General features: G+C 43.9%; 1 protein-coding gene across 1 annotated transcript in view; it reads left to right on the forward strand.

Annotated features, from left to right (window-relative positions):
• The window catches only part of TRIM44 (TRIM family member 44), a 105,558-nt gene that overhangs the window by 69,917 nt on the left and 15,921 nt on the right, over positions 1 to 19,720 (forward strand). The window lies entirely within an intron of this gene.

Genomic DNA, 19,720 nt, shown 5'->3' on the forward strand with positions numbered 1-19,720 from the left:
CTCCCCTGGGGTCTGTGGCACCCTGGTGCAGGGGGTGACCTGGTCTCTGCTCAGGAAAATGGAGGTAAAGAAATTGTTAAATAGGTTAGCTTTGTTGTCTGGTGTGATGACCAGATTTCCTAGCATGTCTTGCAGAGGCCCCACATTACCCGGTACCTTCTTTTTACTCCCTATGTATTTAAAAAGGGACTTCTTGTTGTCCTTGATCCGGATAGCTAGTCCCAGTTCCATCTCTGCCTTGGCCTTCCCGACTGCCCCCCTGCATCTCTGAGCACCCGCAGTATAATCCTCCCTGGTGATGGCCCCTCCCTTCCATTGGGTGTCCCCTTTTAGCTTGGAGATGTTCCCATATGCTTTTGGTGAGCCATGGGGACTTTTGCACCCTCTTGCCCCCTTTGATCCTCCCTTTGGGCTTGGAGGATCATCTCCTTAAGGGACAACCACTCTTCTTGGACACCCGACTACCCTCCCTTCCGGGACCTCAGTGCTTCCCCGACTATTCTCCCTACCTCATTGAAGTCCCCGCCTTCCTGAAGTCCAGGGCTGCTGTCTTGCTGCAAGCCTTTGCCACCTTGTGCTGGATGATGAATTCCCGCAGGCAATGATCGCTGTCACCCAGATGGTCGAGCACCCGCAGCCCCATCACCAGGTCCAACAAGGCGTCTCCCCTGGTGGGGCTGTGCGCCTCCTTGGTTAGATGGAGTTCCTGTATTTTGGCTAGGAACGTACATGAATGGTCAGACCTGGCTGGCTGCTCTTCCCAGCAGATGTCTGGAAAGTTCAGGTCGCCCATGATGACCACATCCTTTGACCTAACTACCTCCGTGAGCTGACTTAAGAATTCCTGGTCTAGCTCTTCCCCTTGGTTGGGTGGTCTGTAGTAGGCCCCCACCATTAAGTCCCTTTCCCCTCGACTTCCTTGTATTCTAATCCAGGGCACTTCAGCGTGCCCCTTCTCTGACCTTGTGCTACTTGACAAGGATGTGTATTCCTCCTTGACATAGAGCGCCACACCCCCAGAGTGCCACACCCCCACCTTTCCTCCCTGCCCTATTCCTCCTGTACAGCTTATAGCCCTTGATGGTCACCGCCCAGTCGTGTGTTGGGTCTCACCATGTTTTAGTGAGCCGTACTATGTCTGGGTTGGTGCTTATTCCCCATACTACAAGCATTTGTGTACAGGCATTTGCGGCCTCCTGAAGACGTGTGCACTGGCCCCCTAATCTCAGTACTCCCCTGGCTCCTGTTGCTTACCTGGGTATTTGCTCTGCTCGTCATCAGTCTAGGCTGGGCTGTTCTTGTGGGTGGCGCTTGGTTTAGTGGTCCAAGACTTCCTCTGCCTTCATCTTCCCCTTCCCCCGACAAGCCTAGTTTAAAGCCTGCCGGAGGAGATCCACCAGCGTAGAAGAGAACACACACTTAACTTGGGGGAAAGGTGAAGCCCATCCCATGACTGACCATACGTTGAACATGAGCCACCAATGCAATGTCGCAGCTGGTAAAGCAAACCAAACTCTGGCTTGCATCCATAGCTGCTTCTCAATTAAATCGCAGGATGTCATCCTCCTGTTGTACTAAGCCTTTGTGAGGCTGCAGCTGGAGTACTGCATCCAATTCTGGACTCCACAATTCAGGAAAGATGTGGAGAAGCTTGAGAGAGTCCAGAGGAGAGCCACGTGCGTGATTGGAGGGCATGAGAACAGGTCTTATGAAGAGAAGTTGAGAGCCATGAAACTCTTTAGCCTGGAAAAGCGCAGGCTCAGGAGTGATCTTGTGGCAGCCTGTAAATGCGTCAAAGGTGTGCATCAGGATCTGGGAAAGCATTTGTTCATGAGAGCACCCCAAAGGATGACAAGGACCAATGGTCACAAACTCCTCCAAGACCGTTTTAGGTTGGATATAAGGAAAAACTTCTTCACTGTCCGAGCCCCCAAGGCCTGGAATAGATTCCCTCCAGAGGTGGTGCAAGCACCTACTCTGGACTCTTTTAAGAAATGTTTGGACACTTATCTTGCTGGGATCCTTTGACCCGAGATGATTTCCTGGCCTGGGGGCAGGCGCTGGACTCAAGGATCTCCCATGGTGCCTTCCAGCCCTAATGTTTATGAAATCTATGGATCAGGACCACACAAGGGCTCAAACTAGCCCTGGTGCAGTCCCTGGAGGGAACTGATGATCAGCCACAAGCTGTTTTAACTCTCTACACACCTGAGTTAAGGTTTTTAGCTAAATAATGAAGTATTGTGTGTGCACTGTCAAGGTTCTCAGTCTGAGTAAGAAATATACATTTAGCTATAATGACTACAGGATTAATGACATATCTTTCGATTATCTTGACTTTTTTTTTTACCTAAATTGCTGTGTTTTTTAAATTTTATCTAGCAAATTAATACACATTTCAATGTTTGTATTTGTTTTTATTTTGATCTTAAACTGAATAATATTTCACTAGGTCCTTAGGTCATTAGTAAAGCTTCTCTATTTAGTACAGGGGTGGGCAAAATAGTTCTCTTCTGTAGCGCACCTCCATGAAATGTGAAATGACAGTATGGTCTACTAGAAATTCTATGAATTTGACATGAGCTATAGAAAATAGGTCTAACCCAGTTTTGTGCCCATGCATATTTTTTTTAAAGGACTTGTAGTCCATCATGGCAGCAGACTGTTGTCTGAGTGGCCTGCTTTGCAGGCATATGAGGCTAGATAATGTAATTGCTAATGTTTGCCCTGACAATTCCGTCTTGACCAATAATTATTAAGATGTGAAGTACATAGTTGGCTATTTAATCAAATCCATTGTTCCAGTTTGATATGTAATGGTAGTTGTCTGTGCCATTTTGCTGTCTGATCTAGAAATGGAAAATTCTTTAATATTTATGGTCCCAGATGTAAAGTATTCAGGTTCAGAAATCCTTCCAGATGTCTCAGTGGTGCATCTCTCTTTTTCCCCCTTCTGAGAGCAATGCTGCCTTCATTTGTGAAGGTGAAAAGAAGTAGGCCTTTCTTTTATCTTAAACTGGTGTGGGAGGGGAGAAGGAGGATTTCTGAGCTCTTACACTTGTATCCAAGGCCCTCTTATTCCAGTTATTCTGTTTTTTCCCAGTGCATCTGGGAGGATAATTTGCTAGTATGTCATGGGGATTTGTGAATGCTCCCTATGCACTTAAACAGAGTTAACGAACAATAAATAACCATAATTCTCCCCAAGTGTATGTTTAAGGGTAAAGAGCATCCCAGGGCTTAATCATTGATTTATTTTTATTTTGTGTTAAATATACACAGCCTTTGAGAGACTCCTGAGTTTTAAGGCTATTATTTATGCTTCTTGGGTGAGGAGACACACTACTGGAGATTGACCACAGAGTTTGTCCGTAAGATGGGGGAACTGAATAGCAAACCTGGAAAGGACTATTGCATTTTTTGACTTCACCCTGATTCAAAGAGTTGAGCAAAATTAAGGCATCATAGATTGGGAACAAATGATCAAGAAGAACAATCTCTTCAGGAATTGAGATTTGAAGAACTTATTTGTCTACAGTACATGTTTAAACTACAGTGACTGATAATTCACAGTGTGAGCATTTATATACCTTCTGCCCTCCAGGGTGAATTATATTGAATAACACTGAGCTCCTGTTTAAAGAAGCAGAAGAAATGGAATTTTCAGGCACTAGGTCTGCATAAATGAAGGTGACTTGGGTAGGCAAGGAGGGCTAAAACTAAAAGATTGAGTCCACTGAGGTCTCTAGGGATAAAATGAGAATTACCAAAAGTCAAGCTGAGTTAGACCTTGCACAAGGAATTTAAAACAAATAGCAAAAGGTTCCTCAGCCAGAAAACGAACAAGAGAAGGAAGAAAGAAACAGTAGGGCTTCTTTTCAATGAGGATAGAGTGTGTCATGTAAATGCCAAAGACCAGATGGATGCTTTGCCTCAGTTTTTAGTAAGGACAATAATCCTGAATGTTAGAGCAGAGGCAGGATGGCTAATGGGAATGAAGGTATAAAACTGGAAATTACCACATCCCAGATGTAAGTAATTTATCAACTCAGTGTGCTTAAACTGAACTGGATATTCTCCATCCCAGAATTCTGAAAGGACTTTGACATGAAATTACAGGATTTCTCATAAGTCTGTCAAATCAAGGATAGTATCCTGGGACCGGAGGACAACAAATAGATTACTGGGCCTGTAATTGCCTGATATTACAGCCTCAATAGTAAGGACGGCTTTAAAACAAAATTTGAAGGACAGACAGGCAAAGGAATGAAGTAAAATGGAAAATGGAATGAAATATAACATGCGTTTACTAAAGGCAGATTGTACCAGAATGCCCTGATATCTGTCTGTAAAAAGATAACTGATTTTGCAGGCTGAGGAAATTCAGGAGGTCTAGCTATCTGGGCTTCAGTTAAGCATGTTAAGTTAAGCATCATATGACAATGTATTAGTTAACTGGAGAAGATAGAGATTAGTACAAGAAATGTAAGGTCGGTAAGGAGCCAGCTCATGGAAAAGTGGCAATCAGTTTTGTTGAAAAGAGAAGTAAAGGCTAGAAGGAAGTTACTCGTGGAGCTCCTCAAGAATCAGTCTTGGCACTAATCTTATTTATTATTTTCTGCAGTGACCATGACAGAAATATCAGAATTTCATACTGAAGGGTGACCCTTAGGGACTTTAGGACCATTTTAAAATGTTACAAAATGTAATAATACAATATGTAAGGTCATGTACTTGGAGATTAGTAACCAAATTTTGCCATAAACTGGGAAATCATCAGTTGGAAATGAGAGAGGAAGAGAAAGACCTGAATATATTAATCAATAACAGGGTGGCTATGAGCCACCAATGAGATGTGGCCATGGAAATGGCAGTTGTGACCTTGGATATCAAGAAAGGTGTTTCTGGTGCAGAGAGGGAAGTATTATCGCCATTATATAAAGGACTGATGAGGCTTGGAATGCTGCCTGCATTAGTCTAATCACCCATGTCCAAAAAAATGAATTCAAGTGAGGAACAGGTGTAGGGAAGGGACTGGGGAGATCAGTGGAAAGGCGATCCTATTTTACAAAGGAGACTTAGAGCTTATCCAATTTGGCCCTACAGAATGAATGAAGGCTGGGGAAGGGATGTTTGATCTATATACACATTGGAGATAAATATCAGGGAGAGAGCTATTTAAGCTAAAGCATAATGTTGGCACAGGAACAAGTAACTACAAACTGGGCATTGATACATTTTGGAGAAGGTTTCTAGCCATGGCAGTGGGGTTCTAGTGGGGAACAGCCCTTTAGTTAAAGTATTTATGTTCTTGTGAAAAATTGAGGGAAAGGAAGAAACCTGATTGGTGTTTTAGGGTGGAGCTCATTCGAGTCATGGAAGGTATATAACTTGATCACCCACATAGCTAGAAACTCAAGTGACACAAGAAGTGGCTTCTGGTCTTTTGTTCACCAGCTGCTACATTTTTCCCAGAGAGGACTCCAGATCAGGGCAGATGAAGCAGTAGCTAGGTGCATAGGGTGAATTCTGGGTGCTTATACCAGCACAAATCAGTCAGTTCATTTCATTGGGTATTTGAGAGAATATTTGGCCCACACTTCATACTCTGAGATCCTGGCATGGTAGGTGAGTCCTGAGGTTTAGATGAAATTAGATAGGAACAGGAACTTACTAGCAACTTACATTCTAGCCTGAAATGGTGACAAATGTCAGATTTTCTGTAACTCTTTTAATGATAGCATCTTTAGACAAACCAGATGAGAAAATTATTATGTGACCAAGAGCTGCTCTGACTTCTACTGAGTAAATGGACCTCATGCACTAGCATGATGAGATGGCAAGGTTGTTGCAGGTTTGAAGGGGGAAGCCTGGTGTGTTTTTAGCTTAGGATGGGTGGCTGGTCTAGAGGGCTTCATCTGACATTTAGTAATTGATGTTGTTTTCTCTTCTAAATGCATCTTTCTGTGATGTGTCATCTTTCTGGCTTTGGCTTATGCCATAAGGTTGCAGTACTGTCTAGACATTCAGTTTTATGGGTGATTGAGGTACCTGAGTGTGAGTCAAAGGCAGCTCATGTGGACTGCCCGCTGGTCCCCATCTTGTGTATACTGAGAAATAGGAGTGTGACACTTCTACCTCTCTTCTTCCATTCTTATACTAAAGCATCTGTCATGGGACCATTCCTGTGGAACAGGGCTATAAATCATTTTCTCAAACTGTCTGGCTGACAGTTTTAAATAAAATGTTCATGAAAATCCCCGTGTTTTTAAGAGTTTAAAATCAGAGAATGAGGATTTTAAGACTAATGATCAGTTATGGAGTTTACATAGCATCTTTCCAGAAGGAAGTATAAGCCTGGTTCTAGCCCACGCAGTTTGATCCCCCACATACCGTGCTTGAAACTAAGTTTCCATCCTACACTGTTTCAGGGGTATAGGTTGTAGCCATATTGATCTAAGGACATAGGCAGACAAGGTTCTTTGGGTAGATCCTATATCTTTTATTAGACCAATTCAAATAGTTGGAAAAATTACTAAGAAGAATTTTTCCAACTATTTGAGTTGGTCTAATAAGATACCGGCTCTACCCAAAGACCCTTGACATCCTACGCTGTAATCTTCACCATCTTGCAGAACTGGGTGTGCTGAAACCTTACTGGAAAAAAAAACCCAGTCCAATCACATCTGCATTTTAGGGATCTACCACATGCCCAACGACAGTGGAATGGGCATGACCCCATTGCAACGCCCTCGTTAAAACTGCCGATCGTGTACAAAGACGTCAGCATTGTTTTGATAATTATTTCTTCCTCCAGCCCTTGGCCTCTCAGATGCAGCGCTCCAAAACGTTGAACTCAGAATTTAGAGCAGCTTATTTTTGTTCCTGTGAAAAAAAATGGATGTGAATGGCACAGAATAGGGCCGTCCTTCATGAGGCAATGGAATGACTGCTTGTCAGCTGCCTCTCGCAGCTCAGTTTGTCAGGGAGCAAGGCTGAATTCAAACTAGCTTGACATCTACAGCACAGTGAAATGTTGCTATGCTGAGAGGCAGGAATCGTCGCTGAAGAAATAAGTAGAGAGAGGGTGCAACCACAGGCCTTGTGAACAGAACAGGGACTTGGGGGTGTTCCTTAACTGTTTGTTTCACCTCATTAAAAACAGCTCTGTGGCTTAGGTTTTGGTGGCCATTTCATATTTGGATTACCAGTTTTCAGTCCCTTGGGCAACTTTCTTTCCCTGCCCCCCACCCCCTCAGCCAAACAAGTTTGAATTAATTTGAGCTAAAGGTTTTCATACTTTGCCATGGCCTGAATGTCATTTTGGATTCAGGAACAATTCCTTTAAAAATCCATGCATCTTTTGGAAGGAAAGAAAAATGTACTTGTCATCATAAAACTTTGCAAATGCTCCTTCTTATGTGTTAGTAACTAAAAGGTCTCTGCTTTTTGAGACTGACAGCTGCAACATTCTGAGTGAGGAATAACTGCTTTGCTTTGGTGTGAAATACTAATGCATCTTATAAGAAAAAGATAAAGGTATTGAAAAAAGAGGATATTGCAATTTTCCTTCATTTTATAATAAAAAATGATGGCTTCTATAGTCATAAGAGAGTGTGGTGAAGTTACAAGTCGGAGTGGAGGAAGAAGCTATTTTTCAGTACGTTTTAGAGGAGCTTGAAAATTGTACCCGATACTTGTTGACAAAAGGGGTGCAGCAAAGCCTGATCGCCACTGTTTCTTTCATCAGTATAATCAGCAGATCAAAGAAGGGAGAAGCTGAGAGTTTGAGCAAGACAACAGCTGGATGGGATTTAAAAATACTGGGAGGGGCTTGCTTTGTTTTTTTAAACTCTGCTCTGTTAGAGCAAGAAACGGCAGTAGCTGGACAGTATTTAAAGCACTTCTTCAAATTCATTTTTTTTTCTTTTTTGTTCCAACCTCAACCCAAGTATTTTCTTCAGTTGGCATAATGACAGAGTGAAATCCTTTGCTCGGTTGAAGGAAATACTGAAATCAGATGAAATTTCTGAGATTTCACATCTCATCTCCTTGTGAAACACTTACATACTACAGCTTTAGCAGTGTCAGAAAACCATGTTATAACAATGCTGTATAGCTCAGGTAAGAACATAATCTCACTCCAAATTTTGTACTTGTCAGTCTTGATATGAGAGACATTTTTCGTTACTTCAATGCCCCTGAATTGAGATGTCCAAAGTTTGTTTGCATAGTTCAAAGAGAAGGTTTGATAGATGGGTCTTGTTTACAATGGTACATCACTTTAACCATGTCACCAGTGCTGCTTCTCACAGCTTCAGTGCCTAAGAATGCTTAATCACTTGTCTACTATATTATTTTCTTTGGGCATCTTTATGTTAGGTGATAGTTAATGACAGATATGTCAACCCACAAAATATCATAGCAGTGAATGTAAAGTATCTTGGAAGAAAAACACTATATTTCTAACTCTTTGAAGTCTTTTTCTTTCTGGCTACCTGTCTGTGGAACAGCTTTGGCTTTGAGCCCAATACTGTTGTAGTCCTATGCATGCTTAATAAATTCAGTCTTGGTTTTTAAAAACAGTTAATGATACCAGGTGACCTGGAAATGTACTAATGAAATGAAAAAAAAAAAGGTTAAAGCTGACTTATTAGATAATTAATATTAAAAGCAGCTGCTGCTTTCTTGCCAACTGTTATGTAAAACAAATTAAAATTCACAGCTTTTAATTTTTTGAAAGATGTAAATTCAGTGCACTGAAATTTATCACCAAGTGCATTAGAAACAGCAGACTGGGCTAAAAATAGTTTCTTATGGGTGGTTTTAGGTTTTTCCTTAAGTGGTTTGATTTTTTTTAGCCTAGCCATTTTTTATTCTTCTAGGTGAAATATACAGGCCCCTCCATTTGTAACTGATTGGTCTGTTGTCATTTTCCTTGTTCGTAGGGTCCCCATTTATGGTCCTAGCTGTGATAAAACACCACGTGGTTACTTTCTGAACACAGTAGAAAGTGATCTGTAAATTCTGTTGAAAAATGCAAAGCATTGCTGAGGCTGAAATCTTTCATGTAGATCCATTAGAATCAATATATAATTCACTCTTCATGTAGCTCTTTTGGAAAAGTCGAGCATCTCTAACCGTGTCTCAGTTTCTTGAAAAACTTAGATGATCGTGGATCAGTAACATGGTCTTGGAACAGTAAAATCATTTGTTTCATTCATTTATAAAATGGACTTAATTCTAGATCAAGTCATAAACAACGTATTTTCTTTAGTAGTCTTAAGAAAAGAGATGGTTGCTAGACCTCTTGCCAACCCGTGGAATATACAGCTGGCCAGTAGAGCCAGTAGAATCCAGCCTGCAGAGCTGGAAGGCTTTCCCTGGGCCATCCCATGCACATGCCTGTGCTGCTGCTGCTGCTTCTCCCCTCCGTCCTAGCTCCAGTCTGACATGGGCTAGCTGGTTTCAACAGTGCATCAGCAGCAAGAGGATTCTCTGTGCCCATGCCAGGGCCAAGCAGCTGGGAGGTGTGCCTAAGACACTGGCACTTCCCTCTAGCTCTGTGCTCCCTGGGTATAGCACAGGTACAGCTTCCAGCCAGTGGGGAGCTGTGTCAGGGCCAGGTATCTCAAACTGCATGTACACTGCTGCCACTCCCCACCTTCCCTCTCTTCCCTCCTCCCCACCTTCCAGCCCTTGAGAAACTGTAATGGGTCTGTTGCAGATACCTGATCCGAGCACATCTCCCCAATGGCCAGTGGTGTAACCTGGGGGAGGTGATAGGGACAGCTGCCCTAGGTGCCATCCTGGGGGTTGGAGGAGTGGAGGCTGGGAGAAGCTGCTGCTGGCAACCACACATTCATGATCAAGAACCAAAAGTAGCTGCTTCCACTTTGCCCCAGGCCCCTGGCCGCAGCCCTACACTGCTGCCATGGGCTGGAAGCTGCACTCACGCCACAGCCAGTGTATGGGGGGCTGAGGGTAGTGGCAGTGGCCTAGGTATAGCTCCTGGCTGCCGAGCCCCAGTGCAGATGTAGGGAAAGCCCCCCTGCCACCAGTGTTCCTCCATAAAGCCGCACAGCCCACACTGGACTACAACCAGGTTGTTCTGGCCCATGGCTTGTAAAAGTTTGCAAGACTGCCCAACATAAGCTAGTCTTCTTCTTTATGTACAGAGAAGAAGCAGCTTTCAGAAATTGGACTGCCACTCAACTCAAGGGCCTCACTGGATTTCAGAAACAGTGGTATGGCACAAGTGTGCTGCCTGTACAATCTTTTTGCCTAAAATATACCTTCCCTGTGCAGCTGTGTAGGTGGTAGCAATGGCGAGGGTACCCAGATACACCACTTAAAAACACCAGCTGGTTTGGCAACTACAGGTTTGCCAACTACAAACATACCAACTGCTGAAACTTCCTTAGCCTGACAAAGGGTTTTTGAACCCAAAAGCTTGCTTAATAATTGTTTTTCAGCTATTTAAGTTGGTCTAATAAAAGATATCAGATTCACGCAAAGAGCCTTGTCATCTTTGTGGTAACATTTGTAAAATGTCTGGTCTTGTTTTGGTTCCTGCCAAGAAAGAAACCAAATTACACATTACAAATACACATTACAAATAGGAACCATGCTGGCAGTCTCAGTAGAGAGGTGAAGGATGGAATGGAAGTGTTGGGCCTTAGAGAGGTTCCCTCTGGAGCAAGACAAACTCACTAGCCAGGGAAGCTAAAGTGCTGCTGCTGCTGTACCTGTTCAGTGACTGAATTGGGGGCTTTATTCCCCAAGTCACGAGCCCAGCATTTCTCATAGACTTATCGCATCAATTTGCTCCTCTGTTAAGAATCTTTGGCGGTGACTTTCTGTGGGAAGACAGTAACATTGTGCATGCATGGGTGATCATTGCCGCATTCCAGGTTTTCATTGCTGCAGCTTACAAAGTAGACCTCACCAGCCAGCTGTCTGTCACACATCTTGCATCAGTTCTCCTGATTTCCAAGGGAAAACTTCAGGCAATTAAAATTATCCCAAGGTCTCCCTTGCTATCTGCTTCTAATTTCTGTTGTCAAGAATGAATCAAAACTGGGAAGGAAATTTTATTTGGTCCTACACTTTTTAAAGGGCTGGAGGGAAAGAGGAGGGAGAAAGAGAAATGAGATATATTTATACACCAAGAACACAGAGTATTCTCATCTGACATTTCAAGGTCTTATTTGAGCAGACGCTCTGGAAAGAATAGTTATGCGTACATCTCGTTTTTCCCCCCCAACCCCTTAATAATGAGCACTGATGCTACAACTAATGCTTCCAGGGATTTCAGTGTGTTTTTCCCCCTTATCTTATCTTACTCTCTTGCTGCAGCATTTTGTGTATTTGTGCTTTTATACTGAGCTGACACTTGTCCAAATTAACAGGAGGGAAAATGTGCAGGTTTGGTCAGATGAAGGTGAATCTGATTAGATGCTCATCATCTCAGCTGGTTGGCTGTGCAATGCTTTGCCTGTCAGGGGCAAATGAATTTTAACAAAACCAAATTGTCATCTGTTCAGAGACCGATTCTCCAGCAGGCCAGGCCTTTATTTTGGTAGGGTTGTGCTGCAGAATATCTAGCAGGTAAGGGAAAAAAGCAGTTGTAATAATTAGGGGAGGCTGTATTGTCTGGTAGTTAGGACACTAGTCCAGAAGGCAGGAAACTGGAGTTCTGTTCCGAGCTCTGTCACTAGTCTTGAGCATGTCACTTCACCCATCTCTGTCTCCTGCCTTCCCACGTGGTTTTGGTCTTGTCCATTTAGGTTGTAAAGTCTTTGGGTAGGAACACTTTCTTGTGTGTTGGTACAGAGCCAGCACAGTGAGCCCTTCAATGCTACTCTAACAAACGCAAGTTGATGGAGAAAGCACTGGGTAGAAAACTCCCATTTCTGCTTTTCACTTTCATTCTAGCTGACCATTTGTTTCCAGGGAGTGTGTGTGGGTATTGTGCATAGTTACAGAAAGAAAAATGCACAGTACCCAACATCAGCATAAACATTTATCTCCCCAGTGATCTCCCCAGTGAAAAGAAACATTAGATTTGATATTTATTGAACACACAATTAGGGAAGAGTGCAGAAAAGAGCAGGCAGCTTCCATTTAAAATTATGCCTAACACTGTCCTCCTCCCTCATTGTGGACACCAAGTCTCGGACAAATGGGGAAACAAAGACTAATAACAATTCTGTCAGCTGAAAAGCCTGATCTTGTCTTGGTTTCTCACTGAAGAGGCACTCTCAGTGTTACACCGATGACTGGCACACGTGTTATCATTCCAAATGCTTTTCCACTTGTGTATAATGTGTAAAATGGTTTTGAGAGCCACCGCACAAAAGGTTTCCTATCTGCTTTCAGACAGCTGTGTTTTTGCTGCCTCCATCAGGATCATACTGAAAGTGTCCCTAATTATTTTAAATACAAACTGAAATTGGATGGTAATAAGCATCATTAGGAAGCTTTTTATTATTATTACTATTATTATAGGCTGACCAGACTTGTTTTTCTCTCTTCTCTAAAGGGTTTTCTGCTCTGCTAAGATTTCCCTGCCTTATCATTGCTACCTGTTACCTCCCATGTTCCTAGTGTGCAAAACATCGTCTGAAGAAGGGTCATAGATCTGGCTGTAGCCAAGAGCTAGAAAATAAAGTGTATGCAGCAATACCGCATAGCCAAGACACTGAACAAGTTCCTAAAGTCGATGTCACCCATGTATAGTATTGATAATCAGAGCTTGTCCCCATGTAGGGTCACAATATTGTGACACAAACCATACCCTTCCTCTAGGGGCCAAATACTCTGCTAGCTAGGAAATAAAAGATTGAAGTGAGAAGGAGCTTGCTCAATCCTCTTTTCTCCGGTTACAAATACACTTGCACTAGGACGGGAATCAACTGATGGAACTGAAGAGATTCACTGCATGTCAGCCAGAACTTCTGGAGGGTAGATGGAATAGTTAAGGTAGAGTTATTTGGCACACCGTTGAATATGACACTCTCCAAGAAGGAGGCCCTATGAGACCATGAGTTACCGCCTCCCTCTCTTGTGCTTCTACTAACAGATGAGGCTGTAGCTGTTTTCCATTACTTCCCTTGGGGGGAAGGGAGTCTGGCCCATCAATTAAGAGTTCAGAGGATTCCAAGAAAAATGGCTTCTGCTTAAGACTTGTTACTAAACTAGAGATAGGACAGGGGATTTATCTGTGCTACCTTTAACTGAATACATAATGTGTTCAAGAATTACTACTATTTCTTAAGAAAGGTTCCATATAAATGACTGAGATTTCCTTTTTCTTCCTCCCCAGCTCCATCCAGCTCTTTTCAGTAGGGTTCTGCCCTTCCATTTCAGACTCTCTCTCTTCCCCCACCCCCTTCCATTTGTTATAGCTGTTTCCTATGGCTGTACCTCTGTAGTTGCCATCACTCTATTGATATCCTGCATAAAGTAAGAGTTGGGTTTTTTTACAGCTCTTTTGAATGATGGATAGGCTGCAAAATAGACTGTGTAAAAGATGAATACACTGGGGAGGCTTTCAGCATGTGTCACAAAATGGAGATGACTTCCTGAGATTCTTCACTGAATTAGTGAGCTATTTTGCTACCGTTGGCACAAAATCAGAAGACGGGCCCCAAGCATTCATTTAGGATAGGTTTCCCCTCTTTTTACAGGGTTGCTTTGTTTAATGCTTATTGTTTACACATGTTCATACATACCATATCTTTGTGTAGAGCCAGGATGCACACAGCGGCACACCAACAATAAAAAAACAAACAAACCCTCAAGGTGAAAAACCCAAACCAAGCAGTGGTATCAACACAAAAATAGGAGCAGGGCCCCACATGTGTGCAGATGGTGAGTGAAATGTAGCATCAGAAATGTGTCTAAAGTGGGGGTGAGCCGGGATACTGCAGGTGGTATATAGAGAGCCCATTTACCAACCAGAGCCTACACCACACAGCAGCAGTCACCATTTATTGTTCAGGAAGCCCAGGTGCAGCAGGTAACACTTTGTACCCCCAACCTCCCTTATGCCCAGGAGGCTGAAGGACCCTGATATAGTTCTGCATAGTATGATTTTGAAAGACAGCATATTTTCTGAGCAGGGGTTTACTTTGCACTGTACACACCTGTTTCTACAGCAGTAAAGAATGACATATGGAAAAACAATTGTCATTCTTTATGTCCATACACAGAGCAAATATAGAAGATATCTTGAACATGAGGCATTTTGTTGAAGGCAGTAGCATATTGTATGTGTACAGAGATACCAGTCTTCATGTATCCATGTAAAGAAACATATATACAATAGAGATTTTTATATGCACAATGTATTCCACATAACATTCTCTCGCTCATCCAAAATGTTAGCGTAGCGTAGCATAGCAAAGCAGCAGATGCTCAGTTAGAGTGGGCTGAGAAGTCTCTTGGGTTTTAAACTTCTGTAAGCTTTATTGCTACAATGAGGAAGGGTGGACTAATTGTCAGACCTGCAGACTGGAAGTCTGGCCTGCTAAACTCTTTTCCAAACTCTGTTAGTGACCTATTCTCTGACAGACAATTCAGGGAACCTCTTTGTGCCCTTCCTTGTGAAGGAGGAATAATGATTCTTGACATTCTCCTAGTGCATCTGTGAGGCTTTATTACAAGGCTTTGAGAGCCTCTGCTGCAAAGCCTAGTAAAATTGCAAATGTATTATGATTACCTTATTTCTCTTGCGTAACAGATGTTGTTCAGCTGCAGTTGAGTATTTAATTATTTTCCACAATTTTGGAAAATCAGGATGTATCTGTGGGACTTGGTTCAGCTGCCCCTTAACAAAGAGGGGTGTTCTCTTTCAGGAATACAGTATATCAGGTGAGACAAATGAGCTTTATATATACTTGGCAGCTGGGTACCCCAGAGACAGTGTGGACGGGACTTGAACACCAGAAGTGTCTTCCTCTGAGGTTGTATATAGTGGTCTGGAGTGAGGTTAGTGGGTTGAAAACACCTGCTGTATTCTTTCTGAAGGAGATTGACGGTCCAGGTTGGCACTTACTCATATGCAGAGATCCATGGGCTGGTTTGCTGAACCTGTGTGAAATAGTTTTGCAGCATTAGTCAGTTCCCAGGTACCAGACTGCATCACCACTGCAGACGACACTGTGTGGCCATCTCAGGAGAGGCTAAGGACTAGAAGTACATTGAACGTTGACCTCTAATCCTTAAAAAAAGATTTACTGCGTTTCTAGGTTAGGGCCTGTTAGCAAAGTGCTTCTGCCTACCCAAGTGGATAAATTTGGCTTTGGTCCTTGAGGCTACACAAGCAGCACCAAAAAGGATGAACTTGATTAGAAAATTTGATGAAACTGAGGAACTGATTTCAAGAATGGCAGTTGCTTTTCATTGCAGCCAGACTTCTGTCGTGGGCAAGAAAGAATATAGGTGAATCACAGGAAAATAGGAAGAGATCACCTCATCAACCTGCTCAAGGAAGGATCACTCCTTTTTAAATCACTTCAGTCCATGGTCTCTTCACTAATTAAACAGGAATATATTCTCTGCTGATGCCTGCCTTGTGTGAGATGCTGATTCTATGAGTTCCCATCTCCATTTCCTTGCATGCACTGTACTAAGAATGGAGATGTACGCATGCATTGACAGCAGGTCACAGCTGGGTGCAGAGTTCAGCAGGTTGCCTTGTGAGCAGCTGTCTTATGAAGTGGAAAGCTGGTTGGCACCTCTGTTTAGAGATTAATAGAGTTAGTCAGAATCATTGTGTACATATTTGCGTACTTCTCACATTTTATGTAATTGATTTCCTATAAAAATACAGTATCTTTCCCTCCCGCTGTGTTGACATTTCTCTTTCTGACCCTTGTCCGAAGTCAGCTCCATCTACTGTCCTCACTACCGTTGAGGCCAGGTGGTTCTTTTCATGTCAGTTTATAAGAGTAATAGTAACTTGCAGTGTGCCATTTAGATAGTATGGCAGATAGCCATTCACTGTTGTAGTAATGTACTGTTCCTAAGGATATTTATGCAAGACAGAATGAGTTATTGAGACCCTTGGCACACAAATTGGGCTTCTATTTTACCTGTACCTGTGAGAAGTGACCGGGAAAGGGACATCTCACAAAGCAGACAGGCTGGTCAGGCTGTGAATTCTGAAGCATTGCACAGTGCATGCCCTGGCTTGGCTATCAAGATATGTGAACTCATTAATCATACCAGGACAACTGCCAGTTATCTGACTTTAAGTGAGGGCCTTCTAGTATTTAAGCTGACTTTTTTGGCACTACAGAGAGAGAAATTAATTCCTTTCCCAGTGAGGCCATGGAGACACTATAGAGGTGTGAATGTAACTCAGGGTCACTCAATGACCTACAGCTACTGGGGAGAAATTACGTTATTCTGCACCATTTTCCTTCAGAGATTGCTGTTCTGGCAGCATGTTTAAGTGCTTGTATATTTGTCTTTTAAATTTTTTTGTTCCCCAAACTCTAATATTTTAGTGATTTGCAGTCCGCTGCATTATTATTATTATTATTATTAAAGATTTCCATGGAGAAAAACTGCTGGCAAGGAGATTTTCTCTTGTATTTTTGCCTGGAGAAGGGTGTGAATGAGAAAGTTAAGTAACTATTCTTTCTAGGGAGAGTCCATTTTGGGAAATGCAGTGTTGCCAATGCTAAAACTGGCTGGAGCATCAGGCTCCAAGGGTAATAATCAATGCTCAATGTCTAGTTGGCAGCCGGTATCAAGTAGAGTGCCCCAGGGGTTGGTTGTGGGGCTAGTTTTGTTCAATGTCTTCATGCAGTGTCTTCATCAGTGACCTGGAAGATGGCATACAGTGCACTCTCAGCAAGTTTGCCTTCAGAAAAGGCAGGAAGGAGGACCCAGGAAACTATAGGCCGGTTAGTCTTACCTTGATCCTAGGCAAGCTGTTCAAGAAAATTATGCTGGCACACATCCAGGAGGGGCCAGCAGGGGACTGCATGCTTGGGGGCAACCAACATGGGTTCATCAGTGGCAGGTCCTGTCAGACCAACCTGGTGGCCTTTTACGATCAGATAACCAGATCATTAGATGTAGGTGTAGCAGTGGATATAGTCTTCCTGGACTTCCCAAAGGCCTTCGACACTGTCTATCACCCCATTCTCATTAAGAAACTGGGGGGCTGTGGTGTAGACACCCACACAGTCAAATGGGTCGCCAACTGGCTGGAGGGCCGCACCCAGAGGGTGGTAGTAGATGGGTCCTTCTCAACCTGGAAGGACGTGGGCAGTGGGGCTCCGCAGGGCTCGGTCCTTGGGCCCGCACTGTTCAACATCTTCATCAGTGATTTGGATGAGGGGGTAAAAAGCACCCTGTTCAAATTTGCTGATGACACTAAGATGTGGGGGGACGTGGGCACACTGGAAGGATGCAACAGGCTACAATCAGACCTAGACAGGTTACAAGGGTGGGCGGACGAGAATAGGATGGGTTTCAACACAGACAAGTGCAAGGTGATGCATCTTGGGAGGAACAACTGGCGCCGTACCTACAGGTTAGGGAACTCCCCTCTTATCAGCACGGAGGCGGAAAAGGATCTGGGGGTCATCATTGACTCCAAGATGAACATGGGCCGACAGTGTGGGGAGGCAGTTAGGAAGGCCAACCGCACCTTGTCATGCATCCACAGATGCATGTCCAGCAGGTCCAAAGAGATGATCCTCCCCCTCTATGTGGCACTGGTCAGGCCGCAGCTGGAGTACTGCGTCCAGTTCTGGGCACCACACTTGAAGAGGGATGTCGACAGCATGGAGAGGGTCCAGAGGAGGGCCACTAGTATGATCAGGGGACAACAGGGCAGGCCCTATGAGGAGAGGCTACGGGACCTGAACCTGTTCAGCCTCCAAAAGAGAAGGCTGAGGGGGGATCTTGTGGCCTGTTATAAACTAGTCAGGGGGGGATCAGCAGGCACTGGGGGAGTCACTGATCCCCCGAGCACCGCCAGGAGTGACCAGGAATAACGGTCACAAGCTGGCAGAAGGTAGGTTTAGGTTAGCTATCAGGAGGCGCTACTTCATGGTCAGGGCGGCTAGGGTCTGGAACCAACTTCCAAGAGAAGTGGTGCAGGCTTCTACCCTGGGGGTCTTTAAGGGGAGGTTAGGTGCACATCTTGCTGGGGTCGTTTGACCCCAGTATTCTTTCCTGCCATGGCAGGGGGTCGGACTAGATGATCTGCTCAGGTCCCTTCCGACCCTAGAAACTATGAAACTATGACACCAAGCTGTGGGGAGTAGTAGATATGCTAGAAGGTAGGGCTAGGATTCAGAGTGACCTAGACAGATTGGAGGATTGGGCCAAAAGAAATCTCACAAGGTTCAACAAGGACAAGTGCAAAGTCCTGCACTTAGGATGGAACAGTCCCATGCACCGGTACAGCCTGGGGGCTGACTGGCTGGACAGCAGCTCTGCAGAAAAGGACCTGGGGGTTATGGTGGACAATAACCTGAATATGAGCCAGCAGTGTGCCCTTGTTGCTAGAAGGCTAATGGCATACTGCGCTACGTTAGTAGGTACATTGCCAGTAGGTCAAAGGAAGTGATTATTCCGCTCTATTCAGCACTGATTTGGCCAATGGAGTACTGCGTTCAGTTTTGGGGTCCCCACTACAGAAAGCATGTGGACAAATTGGAAAGAATCCAGTGAAGGGCAACAAAAATGCTAAGGGGGCTGGGAGACATGACTTAACGAGGAAAAACTGAGGGAACTGAGCTTAATTAGTCTAGAGAAGAAAAGATTGAGAAAGGATTTAATAGCAGCCTTCTACTATCTGAAAGGGAGTTTGAAAGTGGATGGAGCTGGACTGTTCTCAGAGGAGGCAGATTACAACAAGGAGCAATGATCTTAAGTTGCAGCAAGGGAAGTGTAGGTTAGATATTAGGAAGAATTTTCTCACTACAAGGGTAATAAAACACGTTATAAACAGGTTATAAAGAGGGGTGGTGGAATTTCTGTCCTTGGAGGTTTTTAAGACTTGGCTTGACAAAGCCTTGGCTGGGATGATCTAGTTGGGGCTGATCCTTCTTTGATCAGGGGGTTGGACTAGATGACTTCCTGAGATCCTGTCCAACCCTATTTTTCCATGAACCCCACCACTACCCCACATCTTTCCAAATGAAGCTTTATCATCACCCCAAATTAAGATTGGTCTCAAAATCACAAGATTCTTTTCAAAGATAAGTGTACACTAATTGTTGGTTGTTGATCTGATTGAGCTCCTGCTGCCTAGGAACAGGATGGGTGTTACCTACCTCCCCAAATATAGTAAGCGTATGAATGTTAAAGAGCTTTCATTCCCATGTCTGCCTCTTCTCCATGATCAGTTTTGCCCTAGTATCAGTTCTGTTCCTGTATCAGTTTCACCCTCCAGTTCCTATACATGTTCAGCCCTCATTCTGTCCCCAGCCACCACATGAGCAAGTTCTGCCCCCTACCCAGCTTTTCCTCTGTTGTTCACAAGGGAGGGCAGAGGGGTGACAGGGCCCCTTTGAGTTGCTTGGATTTTTTTCTTTCTTTCTTTCTAAATCCCCCTCCTTATCTCTCCCTCCCCCTACCATTATCAAGGGGGGAGGAGGGGTATCAGCTCCTCCGGAGTGTGAGAAAGGCCTCTACCTGCTTGCGGCAGCAGCCCATATTGTTTGTTCTGCCCTAGGAAGTAGGTTAG

Source organism: Crocodylus siamensis, chromosome 2 (genome assembly GCF_052110815.1).
Source record: "Crocodylus siamensis isolate JL-2025a chromosome 2, ASM5211081v1, whole genome shotgun sequence".
Classification (NCBI taxonomy): domain Eukaryota; kingdom Metazoa; phylum Chordata; order Crocodylia; family Crocodylidae; genus Crocodylus; species Crocodylus siamensis.